This window comes from Schistocerca gregaria, chromosome 5 (assembly GCF_023897955.1).
Source record: "Schistocerca gregaria isolate iqSchGreg1 chromosome 5, iqSchGreg1.2, whole genome shotgun sequence".
In the NCBI taxonomy this organism is placed as follows: domain Eukaryota; kingdom Metazoa; phylum Arthropoda; class Insecta; order Orthoptera; family Acrididae; genus Schistocerca; species Schistocerca gregaria.
Genome location: NC_064924.1, coordinates 244,428,965 through 244,450,684, shown reverse-complemented (window position 1 = coordinate 244,450,684; position 21,720 = coordinate 244,428,965). Strand labels below are relative to the sequence as shown.

At 52.0% G+C, this 21,720-nt stretch overlaps 15 non-coding genes across 15 annotated transcripts; all 15 read left to right on the top strand.

Annotated features, from left to right (window-relative positions):
- The first annotated feature begins 849 nt into the window (after positions 1-849).
- LOC126273541 (5S ribosomal RNA) lies at positions 850-968 on the top strand. The gene has a single exon (XR_007549390.1). It is a non-coding gene; the product is annotated as a 5S ribosomal RNA (ribosomal RNA).
- Positions 969-2,252: 1,284 nt separating this feature from the next.
- Positions 2,253-2,372, top strand: LOC126274147 (5S ribosomal RNA). The gene has a single exon (XR_007549974.1). It is a non-coding gene; the product is annotated as a 5S ribosomal RNA (ribosomal RNA).
- A 1,282-nt stretch (positions 2,373-3,654) lies between these two features.
- On the top strand, positions 3,655-3,774 carry LOC126274304 (5S ribosomal RNA). Its single transcript, XR_007550132.1, has one exon. It is a non-coding gene; the product is annotated as a 5S ribosomal RNA (ribosomal RNA).
- Positions 3,775-5,056: 1,282 nt separating this feature from the next.
- On the top strand, positions 5,057-5,175 carry LOC126273540 (5S ribosomal RNA). The gene has a single exon (XR_007549389.1). It is a non-coding gene; the product is annotated as a 5S ribosomal RNA (ribosomal RNA).
- Positions 5,176-6,461: 1,286 nt separating this feature from the next.
- Positions 6,462-6,580, top strand: LOC126273538 (5S ribosomal RNA). Its single transcript, XR_007549387.1, has one exon. It is a non-coding gene; the product is annotated as a 5S ribosomal RNA (ribosomal RNA).
- Positions 6,581-7,869: 1,289 nt separating this feature from the next.
- On the top strand, positions 7,870-7,988 carry LOC126273537 (5S ribosomal RNA). Its single transcript, XR_007549386.1, has one exon. It is a non-coding gene; the product is annotated as a 5S ribosomal RNA (ribosomal RNA).
- Positions 7,989-9,273: 1,285 nt separating this feature from the next.
- LOC126274146 (5S ribosomal RNA) lies at positions 9,274-9,393 on the top strand. Its single transcript, XR_007549973.1, has one exon. It is a non-coding gene; the product is annotated as a 5S ribosomal RNA (ribosomal RNA).
- Positions 9,394-10,685: 1,292 nt separating this feature from the next.
- On the top strand, positions 10,686-10,804 carry LOC126273536 (5S ribosomal RNA). Its single transcript, XR_007549385.1, has one exon. It is a non-coding gene; the product is annotated as a 5S ribosomal RNA (ribosomal RNA).
- Positions 10,805-12,091: 1,287 nt separating this feature from the next.
- On the top strand, positions 12,092-12,211 carry LOC126274196 (5S ribosomal RNA). Its single transcript, XR_007550023.1, has one exon. It is a non-coding gene; the product is annotated as a 5S ribosomal RNA (ribosomal RNA).
- Positions 12,212-13,489: 1,278 nt separating this feature from the next.
- On the top strand, positions 13,490-13,607 carry LOC126274321 (5S ribosomal RNA). The gene has a single exon (XR_007550146.1). It is a non-coding gene; the product is annotated as a 5S ribosomal RNA (ribosomal RNA).
- A 1,282-nt stretch (positions 13,608-14,889) lies between these two features.
- LOC126273535 (5S ribosomal RNA) lies at positions 14,890-15,008 on the top strand. Its single transcript, XR_007549384.1, has one exon. It is a non-coding gene; the product is annotated as a 5S ribosomal RNA (ribosomal RNA).
- Positions 15,009-16,290: 1,282 nt separating this feature from the next.
- On the top strand, positions 16,291-16,409 carry LOC126273534 (5S ribosomal RNA). The gene has a single exon (XR_007549383.1). It is a non-coding gene; the product is annotated as a 5S ribosomal RNA (ribosomal RNA).
- Positions 16,410-17,691: 1,282 nt separating this feature from the next.
- Positions 17,692-17,810, top strand: LOC126273837 (5S ribosomal RNA). Its single transcript, XR_007549674.1, has one exon. It is a non-coding gene; the product is annotated as a 5S ribosomal RNA (ribosomal RNA).
- Positions 17,811-19,092: 1,282 nt separating this feature from the next.
- LOC126273532 (5S ribosomal RNA) lies at positions 19,093-19,211 on the top strand. Its single transcript, XR_007549381.1, has one exon. It is a non-coding gene; the product is annotated as a 5S ribosomal RNA (ribosomal RNA).
- A 1,282-nt stretch (positions 19,212-20,493) lies between these two features.
- Positions 20,494-20,612, top strand: LOC126273920 (5S ribosomal RNA). The gene has a single exon (XR_007549754.1). It is a non-coding gene; the product is annotated as a 5S ribosomal RNA (ribosomal RNA).
- Positions 20,613-21,720: the final 1,108 nt, after the last annotated feature.

Sequence of the window (21,720 nt, the reverse complement as noted above, 5' to 3'; positions counted from 1 at the left end):
ACAAAGATGCTTCCATACTGATTTTAAACTATCGTAAGATACGATATTAAGGAACTCAGTTTGAAAAGAGTGCGCCAAGGAAGACTTCCAAAGAGTCTCTGGAAATAACAAAACAGTATGAAGTGACAGAAATGTTGTGAAATACGTCAGGGCATATTGTTTTGTAGCAGTGCACAACGGAAAATTTGTAAACAAAAATTTACCTTTCGTCGCTACAAGAGATGGATGCTTTGTCGAACAGCCTGTGTCTAGTGTGCATGTTTTCGCACCTTTCCACGGCACGGCGCAGCACAGAGTTGCTCTGGTAGCTCCGAACGGCCGCACACGGCGCCTCGGACACGCCGGTTCGGCCCGCGCCCATCTCGCAGATGTTTCTCGTGCTTGTGCTGTCATATGGACCGCGACCCGAGCGGCAGCGAGCGGCAGTCGAGCAAAGTCGGGACAAGTCGGGACGGAAGGGGACAGCCGAGAATGCACCGTGCGAATTACGCAAATATCTGGAAGCGCGACGCGTGTCAGGCAGGTGAGAACGCTTCCCTCGGTCCAGCAGGACACTGCCACACCCCGCGCAGTCCCCCCGCCGCCGGCCGCGCCCAAGCCCTGCGCCGGATAACAATAATAAGGTGCGTCTCCCGCGAGTGTCGGAGGCCGCACGAATCAAACGAATGACAGCCGGTGCAACGAGCAGCTGTGTTGTGCGTGTGGTCCACGTGGCGGCGCGCCTCACTGCGCGTCGCCTTCGAGGTGGAAGGACGTGCTTTGCGTCAAATGCGCCACCGAAAACGGCGATTGCGTGTGTTGGGAGGAGAGGCGAAGCCTTCTTCTGCCGTGCGGCTACAGTATAACGACGCCAACGGCCATACCATGTTGAATACACCGGTTCTCGTCCGATCACCGAAGTTAAGCAACATCGGGCCCGGTTAGTACTTGGATGGGTGACCGCCTGGGAACACCGGGTGCTGTTGGCTCCCTCTCTTTTTTTAAATTTTACGTCACTACACCTGCCAGCCCTCTTTTCATAAAAACGCTCAGGTGCGACAAAGATGCTTCCACAAGCATTTTAAACTACTGTATTAAACGTAAGATGCGAAATTACAGTAATGAACTCAGTTTGAACAAGAGTGCACGGAGGAAGAGTGCTAGGAACTCGTTGAAAATAACGAAACACTGCGAATCGACAGATGTGCTCTTGAAATGCGTCAGAGCCTACTGTTTAGTAGGAGCGCTAAATTCCAAAAACTAACTACATTAAAAAAAAAACCTGTTCCCGTCCGACCACCGAAGATAAGCAACAACGTTAGTATTTGGACCGGCGACCGCCTGGGAACTATGGCTGTCTTCATTTCTTGCTTTCTTGTCATTACCCCTGGCAGCCCTTTTTTCATGCTACCTTTCTCATGTGACAAAGATGCTTCCATACTGATTTTAAACTATCGTAAGATACGATATTAAGGAACTCAGTTTGAAAAGAGTGCGCCAAGGAAGACTTCCAAAGAGTCTCTGGAAATAACAAAACAGTATGAAGTGACAGAAATGTTGTGAAATACGTCAGGGCATATTGTTTTGTAGCAGTGCACAACGGAAAATTTGTAAACAAAAATTTACCTTTCGTCGCTACAAGAGATGGATGCTTTGTCGAACAGCCTGTGTCTAGTGTGCATGTTTTCGCACCTTTCCACGGCACGGCGCAGCACAGAGTTGCTCTGGTAGCTCCGAACGGCCGCACACGGCGCCTCGGACACGCCGGTTCGGCCCGCGCCCATCTCGCAGATGTTTCTCGTGCTTGTGCTGTCATATGGACCGCGACCCGAGCGGCAGCGAGCGGCAGTCGAGCAAAGTCGGGACAAGTCGGGACGGAAGGGGACAGCCGAGAATGCACCGTGCGAATTACGCAAATATCTGGAAGCGCGACGCGTGTCAGGCAGGTGAGAACGCTTCCCTCGGTCCAGCAGGACACTGCCACACCCCGCGCAGTCCCCCCCGCCGCCGGCCGCGCCCAAGCCCTGCGCCGGATAACAATAATAAGGTGCGTCTCCCGCGAGTGTCGGAGGCCGCACGAATCAAACGAATGACAGCCGGTGCAACGAGCAGCTGTGTTGTGCGTGTGGTCCACGTGGCGGCGCGCCTCACTGCGCGTCGCCTTCGAGGTGGAAGGACGTGCTTTGCGTCAAATGCGCCACCGAAAACGGCGATTGCGTGTGTTGGGAGGAGAGGCGAAGCCTTCTTCTGCCGTGCGGCTACAGTATAACGACGCCAACGGCCATACCATGTTGAATACACCGGTTCTCGTCCGATCACCGAAGTTAAGCAACATCGGGCCCCGGTTAGTACTTGGATGGGTGACCGCCTGGGAACACCGGGTGCTGTTGGCTCCCTCTCTTTTTTTAAATTTTACGTCACTACACCTGCCAGCCCTCTTTTCATAAAAACGCTCAGGTGCGACAAAGATGCTTCCACAAGCATTTTAAACTACTGTATTAAACGTAAGATGCGAAATTACAGTAATGAACTCAGTTTGAACAAGAGTGCACGGAGGAAGAGTGCTAGGAACTCGTTGAAAATAACGAAACACTGCGAATCGACAGATGTGCTCTTGAAATGCGTCAGAGCCTACTGTTTAGTAGGAGCGCTAAATTCCAAAAACTAACTACATTAAAAAAAAACCTGTTCCCGTCCGACCACCGAAGATAAGCAACAACGTTAGTATTTGGACCGGCGACCGCCTGGGAACTATGGCTGTCTTCATTTCTTGCTTTCTTGTCATTACCCCTGGCAGCCCTTTTTTCATGCTACCTTTCTCATGTGACAAAGATGCTTCCATACTGATTTTAAACTATCGTAAGATACGATATTAAGGAACTCAGTTTGAAAAGAGTGCGCCAAGGAAGACTTCCAAAGAGTCTCTGGAAATAACAAAACAGTATGAAGTGACAGAAATGTTGTGAAATACGTCAGGGCATATTGTTTTGTAGCAGTGCACAACGGAAAATTTGTAAACAAAAATTTACCTTTCGTCGCTACAAGAGATGGATGCTTTGTCGAACAGCCTGTGTCTAGTGTGCATGTTTTCGCACCTTTCCACGGCACGGCGCAGCACAGAGTTGCTCTGGTAGCTCCGAACGGCCGCACACGGCGCCTCGGACACGCCGGTTCGGCCCGCGCCCATCTCGCAGATGTTTCTCGTGCTTGTGCTGTCATATGGACCGCGACCCGAGCGGCAGCGAGCGGCAGTCGAGCAAAGTCGGGACAAGTCGGGACGGAAGGGGACAGCCGAGAATGCACCGTGCGAATTACGCAAATATCTGGAAGCGCGACGCGTGTCAGGCAGGTGAGAACGCTTCCCTCGGTCCAGCAGGACACTGCCACACCCCGCGCAGTCCCCCCGCCGCCGGCCGCGCCCAAGCCCTGCGCCGGATAACAATAATAAGGTGCGTCTCCCGCGAGTGTCGGAGGCCGCACGAATCAAACGAATGACAGCCGGTGCAACGAGCAGCTGTGTTGTGCGTGTGGTCCACGTGGCGGCGCGCCTCACTGCGCGTCGCCTTCGAGGTGGAAGGACGTGCTTTGCGTCAAATGCGCCACCGAAAACGGCGATTGCGTGTGTTGGGAGGAGAGGCGAAGCCTTCTTCTGCCGTGCGGCTACAGTATAACGACGCCAACGGCCATACCATGTTGAATACACCGGTTCTCGTCCGATCACCGAAGTTAAGCAACATCGGCGCCGCGTTAGTACTTGGATGGGTGACCGCCTGGGAACACCGGGTGCTGTTGGCTCCCTCTCTTTTTTTAAATTTTACGTCACTACACCTGCCAGCCCTCTTTTCATAAAAACGCTCAGGTGCGACAAAGATGCTTCCACAAGCATTTTAAACTACTGTATTAAACGTAAGATGCGAAATTACAGTAATGAACTCAGTTTGAACAAGAGTGCACGGAGGAAGAGTGCTAGGAACTCGTTGAAAATAACGAAACACTGCGAATCGACAGATGTGCTCTTGAAATGCGTCAGAGCCTACTGTTTAGTAGGAGCGCTAAATTCCAAAAACTAACTACATTAAAAAAAAACCTGTTCCCGTCCGACCACCGAAGATAAGCAACAACGTTAGTATTTGGACCGGCGACCGCCTGGGAACTATGGCTGTCTTCATTTCTTGCTTTCTTGTCATTACCCCTGGCAGCCCTTTTTTCATGCTACCTTTCTCATGTGACAAAGATGCTTCCATACTGATTTTAAACTATCGTAAGATACGATATTAAGGAACTCAGTTTGAAAAGAGTGCGCCAAGGAAGACTTCCAAAGAGTCTCTGGAAATAACAAAACAGTATGAAGTGACAGAAATGTTGTGAAATACGTCAGGGCATATTGTTTTGTAGCAGTGCACAACGGAAAATTTGTAAACAAAAATTTACCTTTCGTCGCTACAAGAGATGGATGCTTTGTCGAACAGCCTGTGTCTAGTGTGCATGTTTTCGCACCTTTCCACGGCACGGCGCAGCACAGAGTTGCTCTGGTAGCTCCGAACGGCCGCACACGGCGCCTCGGACACGCCGGTTCGGCCCGCGCCCATCTCGCAGATGTTTCTCGTGCTTGTGCTGTCATATGGACCGCGACCCGAGCGGCAGCGAGCGGCAGTCGAGCAAAGTCGGGACAAGTCGGGACGGAAGGGGACAGCCGAGAATGCACCGTGCGAATTACGCAAATATCTGGAAGCGCGACGCGTGTCAGGCAGGTGAGAACGCTTCCCTCGGTCCAGCAGGACACTGCCACACCCCGCGCAGTCCCCCCGCCGCCGGCCGCGCCCAAGCCCTGCGCCGGATAACAATAATAAGGTGCGTCTCCCGCGAGTGTCGGAGGCCGCACGAATCAAACGAATGACAGCCGGTGCAACGAGCAGCTGTGTTGTGCGTGTGGTCCACGTGGCGGCGCGCCTCACTGCGCGTCGCCTTCGAGGTGGAAGGACGTGCTTTGCGTCAAATGCGCCACCGAAAACGGCGATTGCGTGTGTTGGGAGGAGAGGCGAAGCCTTCTTCTGCCGTGCGGCTACAGTATAACGACGCCAACGGCCATACCATGTTGAATACACCGGTTCTCGTCCGATCACCGAAGTTAAGCAACATCGGGCCCGGTTAGTACTTGGATGGGTGACCGCCTGGGAACACCGGGTGCTGTTGGCTCCCTCTCTTTTTTTAAATTTTACGTCACTACACCTGCCAGCCCTCTTTTCATAAAAACGCTCAGGTGCGACAAAGATGCTTCCACAAGCATTTTAAACTACTGTATTAAACGTAAGATGCGAAATTACAGTAATGAACTCAGTTTGAACAAGAGTGCACGGAGGAAGAGTGCTAGGAACTCGTTGAAAATAACGAAACACTGCGAATCGACAGATGTGCTCTTGAAATGCGTCAGAGCCTACTGTTTAGTAGGAGCGCTAAATTCCAAAAACTAACTACATTAAAAAAAAACCTGTTCCCGTCCGACCACCGAAGATAAGCAACAACGTTAGTATTTGGACCGGCGACCGCCTGGGAACTATGGCTGTCTTCATTTCTTGCTTTCTTGTCATTACCCCTGGCAGCCCTTTTTTCATGCTACCTTTCTCATGTGACAAAGATGCTTCCATACTGATTTTAAACTATCGTAAGATACGATATTAAGGAACTCAGTTTGAAAAGAGTGCGCCAAGGAAGACTTCCAAAGAGTCTCTGGGAAATAACAAAACAGTATGAAGTGACAGAAATGTTGTGAAATACGTCAGGGCATATTGTTTTGTAGCAGTGCACAACGGAAAATTTGTAAACAAAAATTTACCTTTCGTCGCTACAAGAGATGGATGCTTTGTCGAACAGCCTGTGTCTAGTGTGCATGTTTTCGCACCTTTCCACGGCACGGCGCAGCACAGAGTTGCTCTGGTAGCCTCCGAACGGCCGCACACGGCGCCTCGGACACGCCGGTTCGGCCCGCGCCCATCTCGCAGATGTTTTCTCGTGCTTGTGCTGTCATATGGACCGCGACCCGAGCGGCAGCGAGCGGCAGTCGAGCAAAGTCGGGACAAGTCGGGACGGAAGGGGACAGCCGAGAATGCACCGTGCGAATTACGCAAATATCTGGAAGCGCGACGCGTGTCAGGCAGGTGAGAACGCTTCCCTCGGTCCAGCAGGACACTGCCACACCCCGCGCAGTCCCCCCCGCCGCCGGCCGCGCCCAAGCCCTGCGCCGGATAACAATAATAAGGTGCGTCTCCCGCGAGTGTCGGAGGCCGCACGAATCAAACGAATGACAGCCGGTGCAACGAGCAGCTGTGTTGTGCGTGTGGTCCACGTGGCGGCGCGCCTCACTGCGCGTCGCCTTCGAGGTGGAAGGACGTGCTTTGCGTCAAATGCGCCACCGAAAACGGCGATTGCGTGTGTTGGGAGGAGAGGCGAAGCCTTCTTCTGCCGTGCGGCTACAGTATAACGACGCCAACGGCCATACCATGTTGAATACACCGGTTCTCGTCCGATCACCGAAGTTAAGCAACATCGGGCCCGGTTAGTACTTGGATGGGTGACCGCCTGGGAACACCGGGTGCTGTTGGCTCCCTCTCTTTTTTTAAATTTTACGTCACTACACCTGCCAGCCCTCTTTTCATAAAAACGCTCAGGTGCGACAAAGATGCTTCCACAAGCATTTTAAAACTACTGTATTAAACGTAAGATGCGAAATTACAGTAATGAACTCAGTTTGAACAAGAGTGCACGGAGGAAGAGTGCTAGGAACTCGTTGAAAATAACGAAACACTGCGAATCGACAGATGTGCTCTTGAAATGCGTCAGAGCCTACTGTTTAGTAGGAGCGCTAAATTCCAAAAACTAACTACATTAAAAAAAAAACCTGTCCCCGTCCGACCACCGAAGATAAGCAACAACGTTAGTATTTGGACCGGCGACCGCCTGGGAACTATGGCTGTCTTCATTTCTTGCTTTCTTGTCATTACCCCCTGGCAGCCCTTTTTTCATGCTACCTTTCTCATGTGACAAAGATGCTTCCATACTGATTTTAAACTATCGTAAGATACGATATTAAGGAACTCAGTTTGAAAAGAGTTGCGCCAAGGAAGACTTCCAAAGAGTCTCTGGAAATAACAAAACAGTATGAAGTGACAGAAATGTTGTGAAATACGTCAGGGCATATTGTTTTGTAGCAGTGCACAACGGAAAATTTGTAAACAAAAATTTACCTTTCGTCGCTACAAGAGATGGATGCTTTGTCGAACAGCCTGTGTCTAGTGTGCATGTTTTCGCACCTTTCCACGGCACGGCGCAGCACAGAGTTGCTCTGGTAGCTCCGAACGGCCGCACACGGCGCCTCGGACACGCCGGTTCGGCCCGCGCCCATCTCGCAGATGTTTCTCGTGCTTGTGCTGTCATATGGACCCGCGACCCCGAGCGGCAGCGAGCGGCAGTCGAGCAAAGTCGGGACAAGTCGGGACGGAAGGGGACAGCCGAGAATGCACCGTGCGAATTACGCAAATATCTGGAAGCGCGACGCGTGTCAGGCAGGTGAGAACGCTTCCCTCGGTCCAGCAGGACACTGCCACACCCCGCGCAGTCCCCCCCGCCGCCGGCCGCGCCCAAGCCCTGCGCCGGATAACAATAATAAGGTGCGTCTCCCGCGAGTGTCGGAGGCCGCACGAATCAAACGAATGACAGCCGGTGCAACGAGCAGCTGTGTTGTGCGTGTGGTCCACGTGGCGGCGCGCCTCACTGCGCGTCGCCTTCGAGGTGGAAGGACGTGCTTTGCGTCAAATGCGCCACCGAAAACGGCGATTGCGTGTGTTGGGAGGAGAGGCGAAGCCTTCTTCTGCCGTGCGGCTACAGTATAACGACGCCAACGGCCATACCATGTTGAATACACCGGTTCTCGTCCGATCACCGAAGTTAAGCAACATCGGGCCCGGTTAGTACTTGGATGGGTGACCGCCTGGGAACACCGGGTGCTGTTGGCTCCCTCTCTTTTTTTAAATTTTACGTCACTACACCTGCCAGCCCTCTTTTCATAAAAACGCTCAGGTGCGACAAAGATGCTTCCACAAGCATTTTAAACTACTGTATTAAACGTAAGATGCGAAATTACAGTAATGAACTCAGTTTGAACAAGAGTGCACGGAGGAAGAGTGCTAGGAACTCGTTGAAAATAACGAAACACTGCGAATCGACAGATGTGCTCTTGAAATGCGTCAGAGCCTACTGTTTAGTAGGAGCGCTAAATTCCAAAAACTAACTACATTAAAAAAAAACCTGTCCCCGTCCGACCACCGAAGATAAGCAACAACGTTAGTATTTGGACCGGCGACCGCCTGGGAACTATGGCTGTCTTCATTTCTTGCTTTCTTGTCATTACCCCCTGGCAGCCCTTTTTTCATGCTACCTTTCTCATGTGACAAAGATGCTTCCATACTGATTTTAAACTATCGTAAGATACGATATTAAGGAACTCAGTTTGAAAAGAGTGCGCCAAGGAAGACTTCCAAAGAGTCTCTGGAAATAACAAAACAGTATGAAGTGACAGAAATGTTGTGAAATACGTCAGGGCATATTGTTTTGTAGCAGTGCACAACGGAAAATTTGTAAACAAAAATTTACCTTTCGTCGCTACAAGAGATGGATGCTTTGTCGAACAGCCTGTGTCTAGTGTGCATGTTTTCGCACCTTTCCACGGCACGGCGCAGCACAGAGTTGCTCTGGTAGCTCCGAACGGCCGCACACGGCGCCTCGGACACGCCGGTTCGGCCCGCGCCCATCTCGCAGATGTTTCTCGTGCTTGTGCTGTCATATGGACCCGCGACCCGAGCGGCAGCGAGCGGCAGTCGAGCAAAGTCGGGACAAGTCGGGACGGAAGGGGACAGCCGAGAATGCACCGTGCGAATTACGCAAATATCTGGAAGCGCGACGCGTGTCAGGCAGGTGAGAACGCTTCCCTCGGTCCAGCAGGACACTGCCACACCCCGCGCAGTCCCCCCCGCCGCCGGCCGCGCCCAAGCCCTGCGCCGGATAACAATAATAAGGTGCGTCTCCCGCGAGTGTCGGAGGCCGCACGAATCAAACGAATGACAGCCGGTGCAACGAGCAGCTGTGTTGTGCGTGTGGTCCACGTGGCGGCGCGCCTCACTGCGCGTCGCCTTCGAGGTGGAAGGACGTGCTTTGCGTCAAATGCGCCACCGAAAACGGCGATTGCGTGTGTTGGGAGGAGAGGCGAAGCCTTCTTCTGCCGTGCGGCTACAGTATAACGACGCCAACGGCCATACCATGTTGAATACACCGGTTCTCGTCCGATCACCGAAGTTAAGCAACATCGGGCCCCGGTTAGTACTTGGATGGGTGACCGCCTGGGAACACCGGGTGCTGTTGGCTCCCTCTCTTTTTTTTAAATTTTACGTCACTACACCTGCCAGCCCTCTTTTCATAAAAAACGCTCAGGTGCGACAAAGATGCTTCCACAAGCATTTTAAACTACTGTATTAAACGTAAGATGCGAAATTACAGTAATGAACTCAGTTTGAACAAGAGTGCACGGAGGAAGAGTGCTAGGAACTCGTTGAAAATAACGAAACCACTGCGAATCGACAGATGTGCTCTTGAAATGCGTCAGAGCCTACTGTTTAGTAGGAGCGCTAAATTCCAAAAACTAACTACATTAAAAAAAAAACCTGTCCCCGTCCGACCACCGAAGATAAGCAACAACGTTAGTATTTGGGACCGGCGACCGCCTGGGAACTATGGCTGTCTTCATTTCTTGCTTTCTTGTCATTACCCCTGGCAGCCCTTTTTTCATGCTACCTTTCTCATGTGACAAAGATGCTTCCATACTGATTTTAAACTATCGTAAGATACGATATTAAGGAACTCAGTTTGAAAAGAGTGCGCCAAGGAAGACTTCCAAAGAGTCTCTGGAAATAACAAAACAGTATGAAGTGACAGAAATGTTGTGAAATACGTCAGGGCATATTGTTTTGTAGCAGTGCACAACGGAAAATTTGTAAACAAAAATTTACCTTTCGTCGCTACAAGAGATGGATGCTTTGTCGAACAGCCTGTGTCTAGTGTGCATGTTTTCGCACCTTTCCACGGCACGGCGCAGCACAGAGTTGCTCTGGTAGCTCCGAACGGCCGCACACGGCGCCTCGGGACACGCCGGTTCGGCCCCGCGCCCATCTCGCAGATGTTTCTCGTGCTTGTGCTGTCATATGGACCGCGACCCGAGCGGCAGCGAGCGGCAGGTCGAGCAAAGTCGGGACAAGTCGGGACGGAAGGGGGACAGCCGAGAATGCACCGTGCGAATTACGCAAATATCTGGAAGCGCGACGCGTGTCAGGCAGGTGAGAACGCTTCCCTCGGTCCAGCAGGACACTGCCACACCCCGCGCAGTCCCCCCGCCGCCGGCCGCGCCCAAGCCCTGCGCCGGATAACAATAATAAGGTGCGTCTCCCGCGAGTGTCGGAGGCCGCACGAATCAAACGAATGACAGCCGGTGCAACGAGCAGCTGTGTTGTGCGTGTGGTCCACGTGGCGGCGCGCCTCACTGCGCGTCGCCTTCGAGGTGGAAGGGACGTGCTTTGCGTCAAATGCGCCACCGAAAACGGCGATTGCGTGTGTTGGGAGGAGAGGCGAAGCCTTCTTCTGCCGTGCGGCTACAGTATAACGACGCCAACGGCCATACCATGTTGAATACACCGGTTCTCGTCCGATCACCGAAGTTAAGCAACATCGGGCCCGGTTAGTACTTGGATGGGTGACCGCCTGGGAACACCGGGTGCTGTTGGCTCCCTCTCTTTTTTTAAATTTTACGTCACTACACCTGCCAGCCCTCTTTTCATAAAAACGCTCAGGTGCGACAAAGATGCTTCCACAAGCATTTTAAACTACTGTATTAAACGTAAGATGCGAAATTACAGTAATGAACTCAGTTTGAACAAGAGTGCACGGAGGAAGAGTGCTAGGAACTCGTTGAAAATAACGAAACACTGCGAATCGACAGATGTGCTCTTGAAATGCGTCAGAGCCTACTGTTTAGTAGGAGCGCTAAATTCCAAAAAACTAACTACATTAAAAAAAAACCTGTCCCCGTCCGACCACCGAAGATAAGCAACAACGTTAGTATTTGGACCGGCGACCGCCTGGGAACTATGGCTGTCTTCATTTCTTGCTTTCTTGTCATTACCCCTGGCAGCCCTTTTTTTCATGCTACCTTTCTCATGTGACAAAGATGCTTCCATACTGATTTTAAACTATCGTAAGATACGATATTAAGGAACTCAGTTTGAAAAGAGTGCGCCAAGGAAGACTTCCAAAGAGTCTCTGGAAATAACAAAACAGTATGAAGTGACAGAAATGTTGTGAAATACGTCAGGGCATATTGTTTTGTAGCAGTGCACAACGGAAAATTTGTAAACAAAAATTTACCTTTCGTCGCTACAAGAGATGGATGCTTTGTCGAACAGCCTGTGTCTAGTGTGCATGTTTTCGCACCTTTCCACGGCACGGCGCAGCACAGAGTTGCTCTGGTAGCTCCGAACGGCCGCACACGGCGCCTCGGACACGCCGGTTCGGCCCGCGCCCATCTCGCAGATGTTTCTCGTGCTTGTGCTGTCATATGGACCGCGACCCGAGCGGCAGCGAGCGGCAGTCGAGCAAAGTCGGGACAAGTCGGGACGGAAGGGGACAGCCGAGAATGCACCGTGCGAATTACGCAAATATCTGGAAGCGCGACGCGTGTCAGGCAGGTGAGAACGCTTCCCTCGGTCCAGCAGGACACTGCCACACCCCGCGCAGTCCCCCCCCGCCGCCGGCCGCGCCCAAGCCCTGCGCCGGATAACAATAATAAGGTGCGTCTCCCGCGAGTGTCGGAGGCCGCACGAATCAAACGAATGACAGCCGGTGCAACGAGCAGCTGTGTTGTGCGTGTGGTCCACGTGGCGGCGCGCCTCACTGCGCGTCGCCTTCGAGGTGGAAGGACGTGCTTTGCGTCAAATGCGCCACCGAAAAACGGCGATTGCGTGTGTTGGGAGGAGAGGCGAAGCCTTCTTCTGCCGTGCGGCTACAGTATAACGACGCCAACGGCCATACCATGTTGAATACACCGGTTCTCGTCCGATCACCGAAGTTAAGCAACATCGGGCCCGGTTAGTACTTGGATGGGTGACCGCCTGGGGAACACCGGGTGCTGTTGGCTCCCTCTCTTTTTTTTAAATTTTACGTCACTACACCTGCCAGCCCTCTTTTCATAAAAACGCTCAGGTGCGACAAAGATGCTTCCACAAGCATTTTAAACTACTGTATTAAACGTAAGATGCGAAATTACAGTAATGAACTCAGTTTGAACAAGAGTGCACGGAGGAAGAGTGCTAGGAACTCGTTGAAAATAACGAAACACTGCGAATCGACAGATGTGCTCTTGAAATGCGTCAGAGCCTACTGTTTAGTAGGAGCGCTAAATTCCAAAAACTAACTACATTAAAAAAAAACCTGTCCCCGTCCGACCACCGAAGATAAGCAACAACGTTAGTATTTGGACCGGCGACCGCCTGGGAACTATGGCTGTCTTCATTTCTTGCTTTCTTGTCATTACCCCTGGCAGCCCTTTTTTCATGCTACCTTTCTCATGTGACAAAGATGCTTCCATACTGATTTTAAACTATCGTAAGATACGATATTAAGGATCTGTCTCGCGTGTGTAACTCAGTTTGAAAAGAGTGCGCCAAGGAAGACTTCCAAAGAGTCTCTGGAAATAACAAAACAGTATGAAGTGACAGAAATGTTGTGAAATACGTCAGGGCATATTGTTTTGTAGCAGTGCACAACGGCAAATTTGTAAACAAAAATTTACCTTTCGTCGCTACAAGAGATGGATGCTTTGTCGAACAGCCTGTGTCTAGTGTGCATGTTTTCGCACCTTTCCACGGCACGGCGCAGCACAGAGTTGCTCTGGTAGCTCCGAACGGCCGCACACGGCGCCTCGGACACGCCGGTTCGGCCCGCGCCCATCTCGCAGATGTTTCTCGTGCTTGTGCTGTCATATGGACCGCGACCCGAGCGGCAGCGAGCGGCAGTCGAGCAAAGTCGGGACAAGTCGGGACGGAAGGGGACAGCCGAGAATGCACCGTGCGAATTACGCAAATATCTGGAAGCGCGACGCGTGTCAGGCAGGTGAGAACGGCTTCCCTCGGTCCAGCAGGACACTGCCACACCCCGCGCAGTCCCCCCGCCGCCGGCCGCGCCCAAGCCCTGGCGCCGGATAACAATAATAAGGTGCGTCTCCCGCGAGTGTCGGAGGCCGCACGAATCAAACGAATGACAGCCGGTGCAACGAGCAGCTGCTGTGTTGTGCGTGTGGCCACACGTGGCGGCGCGCCTCACTGCGCGTCGCCTTCGAGGTGGAAGGACGTGCTTTGCGTCAAATGCGCCACCGAAAAACGGCGATTGCGTGTGTTGGAGGAGAGGCGAAGCCTTCTTCTGCGCCATACCATGTTGAATACACCGGTTCTCGTCCGATCACCGAAGTTAAGCAACATCGGGCCCGGTTAGTACTTGGATGGGTGACCGCCTGGGAACACCGGGTGCTGTTGGCTCCCTCTCTTTTTTTAAATTTTACGTCACTACACCTGCCAGCCCTCTTTTCATAAAAACGCTCAGGTGCGACAAAGATGCTTCCACAAGCATTTTAAACTACTGTATTAAACGTAAGATGCGAAATTACAGTAATGAACTCAGTTTGAACAAGAGTGCACGGAGGAAGAGTGCTAGGAACTCGTTGAAAATAACGAAACACTGCGAATCGACAGATGTGCTCTTGAAATGCGTCAGAGCCTACTGTTTAGTAGGAGCGCTAAATTCCAAAAACTAACTACATTAAAAAAAAACCTGTCCCCGTCCGACCACCGAAGATAAGCAACAACGTTAGTATTTGGACCGGCGACCGCCTGGGAACTATGGCTGTCTTCATTTCTTGCTTTCTTGTCATTACCCCTGGCAGCCCTTTTTTCATGCTACCTTTCTCATGTGACAAAGATGCTTCCATACTGATTTTAAACTATCGTAAGATACGATATTAAGGAACTCAGTTTGAAAAGAGTGCGCCAAGGAAGACTTCCAAAGAGTCTCTGGAAATAACAAAACAGTATGAAGTGACAGAAATGTTGTGAAATACGTCAGGGCATATTGTTTTGTAGCAGTGCACAACGGAAAATTTGTAAACAAAAATTTACCTTTCGTCGCTACAAGAGATGGATGCTTTGTCGAACAGCCTGTGTCTAGTGTGCATGTTTTCGCACCTTTCCACGGCACGGCGCAGCACAGAGTTGCTCTGGTAGCTCCGAACGGCCGCACACGGCGCCTCGGACACGCCGGTTCGGCCCGCGCCCATCTCGCAGATGTTTCTCGTGCTTGTGCTGTCATATGGACCGCGACCCGAGCGGCAGCGAGCGGCAGTCGAGCAAAGTCGGGACAAGTCGGGACGGAAGGGGACAGCCGAGAATGCACCGTGCGAATTACGCAAATATCTGGAAGCGCGACGCGTGTCAGGCAGGTGAGAACGCTTCCCTCGGTCCAGCAGGACACTGCCACACCCCGCGCAGTCCCCCCGCCGCCGGCCGCGCCCAAGCCCTGCGCCGGATAACAATAATAAGGTGCGTCTCCCGCGAGTGTCGGAGGCCGCACGAATCAAACGAATGACAGCCGGTGCAACGAGCAGCTGTGTTGTGCGTGTGGTCCACGTGGCGGCGCGCCTCACTGCGCGTCGCCTTCGAGGTGGAAGGACGTGCTTTGCGTCAAATGCGCCACCGAAAACGGCGATTGCGTGTGTTGGGAGGAGAGGCGAAGCCTTCTTCTGCCGTGCGGCTACAGTATAACGACGCCAACGGCCATACCATGTTGAATACACCGGTTCTCGTCCGATCACCGAAGTTAAGCAACATCGGGCCCGGTTAGTACTTGGATGGGTGACCGCCTGGGAACACCGGGTGCTGTTGGCTCCCTCTCTTTTTTTAAATTTTACGTCACTACACCTGCCAGCCCTCTTTTCATAAAAACGCTCAGGTGCGACAAAGATGCTTCCACAAGCATTTTAAACTACTGTATTAAACGTAAGATGCGAAATTACAGTAATGAACTCAGTTTGAACAAGAGTGCACGGAGGAAGAGTGCTAGGAACTCGTTGAAAATAACGAAACACTGCGAATCGACAGATGTGCTCTTGAAATGCGTCAGAGCCTACTGTTTAGTAGGAGCGCTAAATTCCAAAAACTAACTACATTAAAAAAAAACCTGTCCCCGTCCGACCACCGAAGATAAGCAACAACGTTAGTATTTGGACCGGCGACCGCCTGGGAACTATGGCTGTCTTCATTTCTTGCTTTCTTGTCATTACCCCTGGCAGCCCTTTTTTCATGCTACCTTTCTCATGTGACAAAGATGCTTCCATACTGATTTTAAACTATCGTAAGATACGATATTAAGGAACTCAGTTTGAAAAGAGTGCGCCAAGGAAGACTTCCAAAGAGTCTCTGGAAATAACAAAACAGTATGAAGTGACAGAAATGTTGTGAAATACGTCAGGGCATATTGTTTTGTAGCAGTGCACAACGGAAAATTTGTAAACAAAAATTTACCTTTCGTCGCTACAAGAGATGGATGCTTTGTCGAACAGCCTGTGTCTAGTGTGCATGTTTTCGCACCTTTCCACGGCACGGCGCAGCACAGAGTTGCTCTGGTAGCTCCGAACGGCCGCACACGGCGCCTCGGACACGCCGGTTCGGCCCGCGCCCATCTCGCAGATGTTTCTCGTGCTTGTGCTGTCATATGGACCGCGACCCGAGCGGCAGCGAGCGGCAGTCGAGCAAAGTCGGGACAAGTCGGGACGGAAGGGGACAGCCGAGAATGCACCGTGCGAATTACGCAAATATCTGGAAGCGCGACGCGTGTCAGGCAGGTGAGAACGCTTCCCTCGGTCCAGCAGGACACTGCCACACCCCGCGCAGTCCCCCCGCCGCCGGCCGCGCCCAAGCCCTGCGCCGGATAACAATAATAAGGTGCGTCTCCCGCGAGTGTCGGAGGCCGCACGAATCAAACGAATGACAGCCGGTGCAACGAGCAGCTGTGTTGTGCGTGTGGTCCACGTGGCGGCGCGCCTCACTGCGCGTCGCCTTCGAGGTGGAAGGACGTGCTTTGCGTCAAATGCGCCACCGAAAACGGCGATTGCGTGTGTTGGGAGGAGAGGCGAAGCCTTCTTCTGCCGTGCGGCTACAGTATAACGACGCCAACGGCCATACCATGTTGAATACACCGGTTCTCGTCCGATCACCGAAGTTAAGCAACATCGGGCCCGGTTAGTACTTGGATGGGTGACCGCCTGGGAACACCGGGTGCTGTTGGCTCCCTCTCTTTTTTTAAATTTTACGTCACTACACCTGCCAGCCCTCTTTTCATAAAAACGCTCAGGTGCGACAAAGATGCTTCCACAAGCATTTTAAACTACTGTATTAAACGTAAGATGCGAAATTACAGTAATGAACTCAGTTTGAACAAGAGTGCACGGAGGAAGAGTGCTAGGAACTCGTTGAAAATAACGAAACACTGCGAATCGACAGATGTGCTCTTGAAATGCGTCAGAGCCTACTGTTTAGTAGGAGCGCTAAATTCCAAAAACTAACTACATTAAAAAAAAACCTGTCCCCGTCCGACCACCGAAGATAAGCAACAACGTTAGTATTTGGACCGGCGACCGCCTGGGAACTATGGCTGTCTTCATTTCTTGCTTTCTTGTCATTACCCCTGGCAGCCCTTTTTTCATGCTACCTTTCTCATGTGACAAAGATGCTTCCATACTGATTTTAAACTATCGTAAGATACGATATTAAGGAACTCAGTTTGAAAAGAGTGCGCCAAGGAAGACTTCCAAAGAGTCTCTGGAAATAACAAAACAGTATGAAGTGACAGAAATGTTGTGAAATACGTCAGGGCATATTGTTTTGTAGCAGTGCACAACGGAAAATTTGTAAACAAAAATTTACCTTTCGTCGCTACAAGAGATGGATGCTTTGTCGAACAGCCTGTGTCTAGTGTGCATGTTTTCGCACCTTTCCACGGCACGGCGCAGCACAGAGTTGCTCTGGTAGCTCCGAACGGCCGCACACGGCGCCTCGGACACGCCGGTTCGGCCCGCGCCCATCTCGCAGATGTTTCTCGTGCTTGTGCTGTCATATGGACCGCGACCCGAGCGGCAGCGAGCGGCAGTCGAGCAAAGTCGGGACAAGTCGGGACGGAAGGGGACAGCCGAGAATGCACCGTGCGAATTACGCAAATATCTGGAAGCGCGACGCGTGTCAGGCAGGTGAGAACGCTTCCCTCGGTCCAGCAGGACACTGCCACACCCCGCGCAGTCCCCCCGCCGCCGGCCGCGCCCAAGCCCTGCGCCGGATAACAATAATAAGGTGCGTCTCCCGCGAGTGTCGGAGGCCGCACGAATCAAACGAATGACAGCCGGTGCAACGAGCAGCTGTGTTGTGCGTGTGGTCCACGTGGCGGCGCGCCTCACTGCGCGTCGCCTTCGAGGTGGAAGGACGTGCTTTGCGTCAAATGCGCCACCGAAAACGGCGATTGCGTGTGTTGGGAGGAGAGGCGAAGCCTTCTTCTGCCGTGCGGCTACAGTATAACGACGCCAACGGCCATACCATGTTGAATACACCGGTTCTCGTCCGACCACCGAAGTTAAGCAACATCGGGCCCGGTTAGTACTTGGATGGGTGACCGCCTGGGAACACCGGGTGCTGTTGGCTCCCTCTCTTTTTTTAAATTTTACGTCACTACACCTGCCAGCCCTCTTTTCATAAAAACGCTCAGGTGCGACAAAGATGCTTCCACAAGCATTTTAAACTACTGTATTAAACGTAAGATGCGAAATTACAGTAATGAACTCAGTTTGAACAAGAGTGCACGGAGGAAGAGTGCTAGGAACTCGTTGAAAATAACGAAACACTGCGAATCGACAGATGTGCTCTTGAAATGCGTCAGAGCCTACTGTTTAGTAGGAGCGCTAAATTCCAAAAACTAACTACATTAAAAAAAAACCTGTCCCCGTCCGACCACCGAAGATAAGCAACAACGTTAGTATTTGGACCGGCGACCGCCTGGGAACTATGGCTGTCTTCATTTCTTGCTTTCTTGTCATTACCCCTGGCAGCCCTTTTTTCATGCTACCTTTCTCATGTGACAAAGATGCTTCCATACTGATTTTAAACTATCGTAAGATACGATATTAAGGAACTCAGTTTGAAAAGAGTGCGCCAAGGAAGACTTCCAAAGAGTCTCTGGAAATAACAAAACAGTATGAAGTGACAGAAATGTTGTGAAATACGTCAGGGCATATTGTTTTGTAGCAGTGCACAACGGAAAATTTGTAAACAAAAATTTACCTTTCGTCGCTACAAGAGATGGATGCTTTGTCGAACAGCCTGTGTCTAGTGTGCATGTTTTCGCACCTTTCCACGGCACGGCGCAGCACAGAGTTGCTCTGGTAGCTCCGAACGGCCGCACACGGCGCCTCGGACACGCCGGTTCGGCCCGCGCCCATCTCGCAGATGTTTCTCGTGCTTGTGCTGTCATATGGACCGCGACCCGAGCGGCAGCGAGCGGCAGTCGAGCAAAGTCGGGACAAGTCGGGACGGAAGGGGACAGCCGAGAATGCACCGTGCGAATTACGCAAATATCTGGAAGCGCGACGCGTGTCAGGCAGGTGAGAACGCTTCCCTCGGTCCAGCAGGACACTGCCACACCCCGCGCAGTCCCCCCGCCGCCGGCCGCGCCCAAGCCCTGCGCCGGATAACAATAATAAGGTGCGTCTCCCGCGAGTGTCGGAGGCCGCACGAATCAAACGAATGACAGCCGGTGCAACGAGCAGCTGTGTTGTGCGTGTGGTCCACGTGGCGGCGCGCCTCACTGCGCGTCGCCTTCGAGGTGGAAGGACGTGCTTTGCGTCAAATGCGCCACCGAAAACGGCGATTGCGTGTGTTGGGAGGAGAGGCGAAGCCTTCTTCTGCCGTGCGGCTACAGTATAACGACGCCAACGGCCATACCATGTTGAATACACCGGTTCTCGTCCGATCACCGAAGTTAAGCAACATCGGGCCCGGTTAGTACTTGGATGGGTGACCGCCTGGGAACACCGGGTGCTGTTGGCTCCCTCTCTTTTTTTAAATTTTACGTCACTACACCTGCCAGCCCTCTTTTCATAAAAACGCTCAGGTGCGACAAAGATGCTTCCACAAGCATTTTAAACTACTGTATTAAACGTAAGATGCGAAATTACAGTAATGAACTCAGTTTGAACAAGAGTGCACGGAGGAAGAGTGCTAGGAACTCGTTGAAAATAACGAAACACTGCGAATCGACAGATGTGCTCTTGAAATGCGTCAGAGCCTACTGTTTAGTAGGAGCGCTAAATTCCAAAAACTAACTACATTAAAAAAAAACCTGTTCCCGTCCGACCACCGAAGATAAGCAACAACGTTAGTATTTGGACCGGCGACCGCCTGGGAACTATGGCTGTCTTCATTTCTTGCTTTCTTGTCATTACCCCTGGCAGCCCTTTTTTCATGCTACCTTTCTCATGTGACAAAGATGCTTCCATACTGATTTTAAACTATCGTAAGATACGATATTAAGGAACTCAGTTTGAAAAGAGTGCGCCAAGGAAGACTTCCAAAGAGTCTCTGGAAATAACAAAACAGTATGAAGTGACAGAAATGTTGTGAAATACGTCAGGGCATATTGTTTTGTAGCAGTGCACAACGGAAAATTTGTAAACAAAAATTTACCTTTCGTCGCTACAAGAGATGGATGCTTTGTCGAACAGCCTGTGTCTAGTGTGCATGTTTTCGCACCTTTCCACGGCACGGCGCAGCACAGAGTTGCTCTGGTAGCTCCGAACGGCCGCACACGGCGCCTCGGACACGCCGGTTCGGCCCGCGCCCATCTCGCAGATGTTTCTCGTGCTTGTGCTGTCATATGGACCGCGACCCGAGCGGCAGCGAGCGGCAGTCGAGCAAAGTCGGGACAAGTCGGGACGGAAGGGGACAGCCGAGAATGCACCGTGCGAATTACGCAAATATCTGGAAGCGCGACGCGTGTCAGGCAGGTGAGAACGCTTCCCTCGGTCCAGCAGGACACTGCCACACCCCGCGCAGTCCCCCCGCCGCCGGCCGCGCCCAAGCCCTGCGCCGGATAACAATAATAAGGTGCGTCTCCCGCGAGTGTCGGAGGCCGCACGAATCAAACGAATGACAGCCGGTGCAACGAGCAGCTGTGTTGTGCGTGTGGTCCACGTGGCGGCGCGCCTCACTGCGCGTCGCCTTCGAGGTGGAAGGACGTGCTTTGCGTCAAATGCGCCACCGAAAACGGCGATTGCGTGTGTTGGGAGGAGAGGCGAAGCCTTCTTCTGCCGTGCGGCTACAGTATAACGACGCCAACGGCCATACCATGTTGAATACACTGGTTCTCGTCCGATCACCGAAGTTAAGCAACATCGGGCCCGGTTAGTACTTGGATGGGTGACCGCCTGGGAACACCGGGTGCTGTTGGCTCCCTCTCTTTTTTTAAATTTTACGTCACTACACCTGCCAGCCCTCTTTTCATAAAAACGCTCAGGTGCGACAAAGATGCTTCCACAAGCATTTTAAACTACTGTATTAAACGTAAGATGCGAAATTACAGTAATGAACTCAGTTTGAACAAGAGTGCACGGAGGAAGAGTGCTAGGAACTCGTTGAAAATAACGAAACACTGCGAATCGACAGATGTGCTCTTGAAATGCGTCAGAGCCTACTGTTTAGTAGGAGCGCTAAATTCCAAAAACTAACTACATTAAAAAAAACCTGTTCCCGTCCGACCACCGAAGATAAGCAACAACGTTAGTATTTGGACCGGCGACCGCCTGGGAACTATGGCTGTCTTCATTTCTTGCTTTCTTGTCATTACCCCTGGCAGCCCTTTTTTCATGCTACCTTTCTCATGTGACAAAGATGCTTCCATACTGATTTTAAACTATCGTAAGATACGATATTAAGGAACTCAGTTTGAAAAGAGTGCGCCAAGGAAGACTTCCAAAGAGTCTCTGGAAATAACAAAACAGTATGAAGTGACAGAAATGTTGTGAAATACGTCAGGGCATATTGTTTTGTAGCAGTGCACAACGGAAAATTTGTAAACAAAAATTTACCTTTCGTCGCTACAAGAGATGGATGCTTTGTCGAACAGCCTGTGTCTAGTGTGCATGTTTTCGCACCTTTCCACGGCACGGCGCAGCACAGAGTTGCTCTGGTAGCTCCGAACGGCCGCACACGGCGCCTCGGACACGCCGGTTCGGCCCGCGCCCATCTCGCAGATGTTTCTCGTGCTTGTGCTGTCATATGGACCGCGACCCGAGCGGCAGCGAGCGGCAGTCGAGCAAAGTCGGGACAAGTCGGGACGGAAGGGGACAGCCGAGAATGCACCGTGCGAATTACGCAAATATCTGGAAGCGCGACGCGTGTCAGGCAGGTGAGAACGCTTCCCTCGGTCCAGCAGGACACTGCCACACCCCGCGCAGTCCCCCCGCCGCCGGCCGCGCCCAAGCCCTGCGCCGGATAACAATAATAAGGTGCGTCTCCCGCGAGTGTCGGAGGCCGCACGAATCAAACGAATGACAGCCGG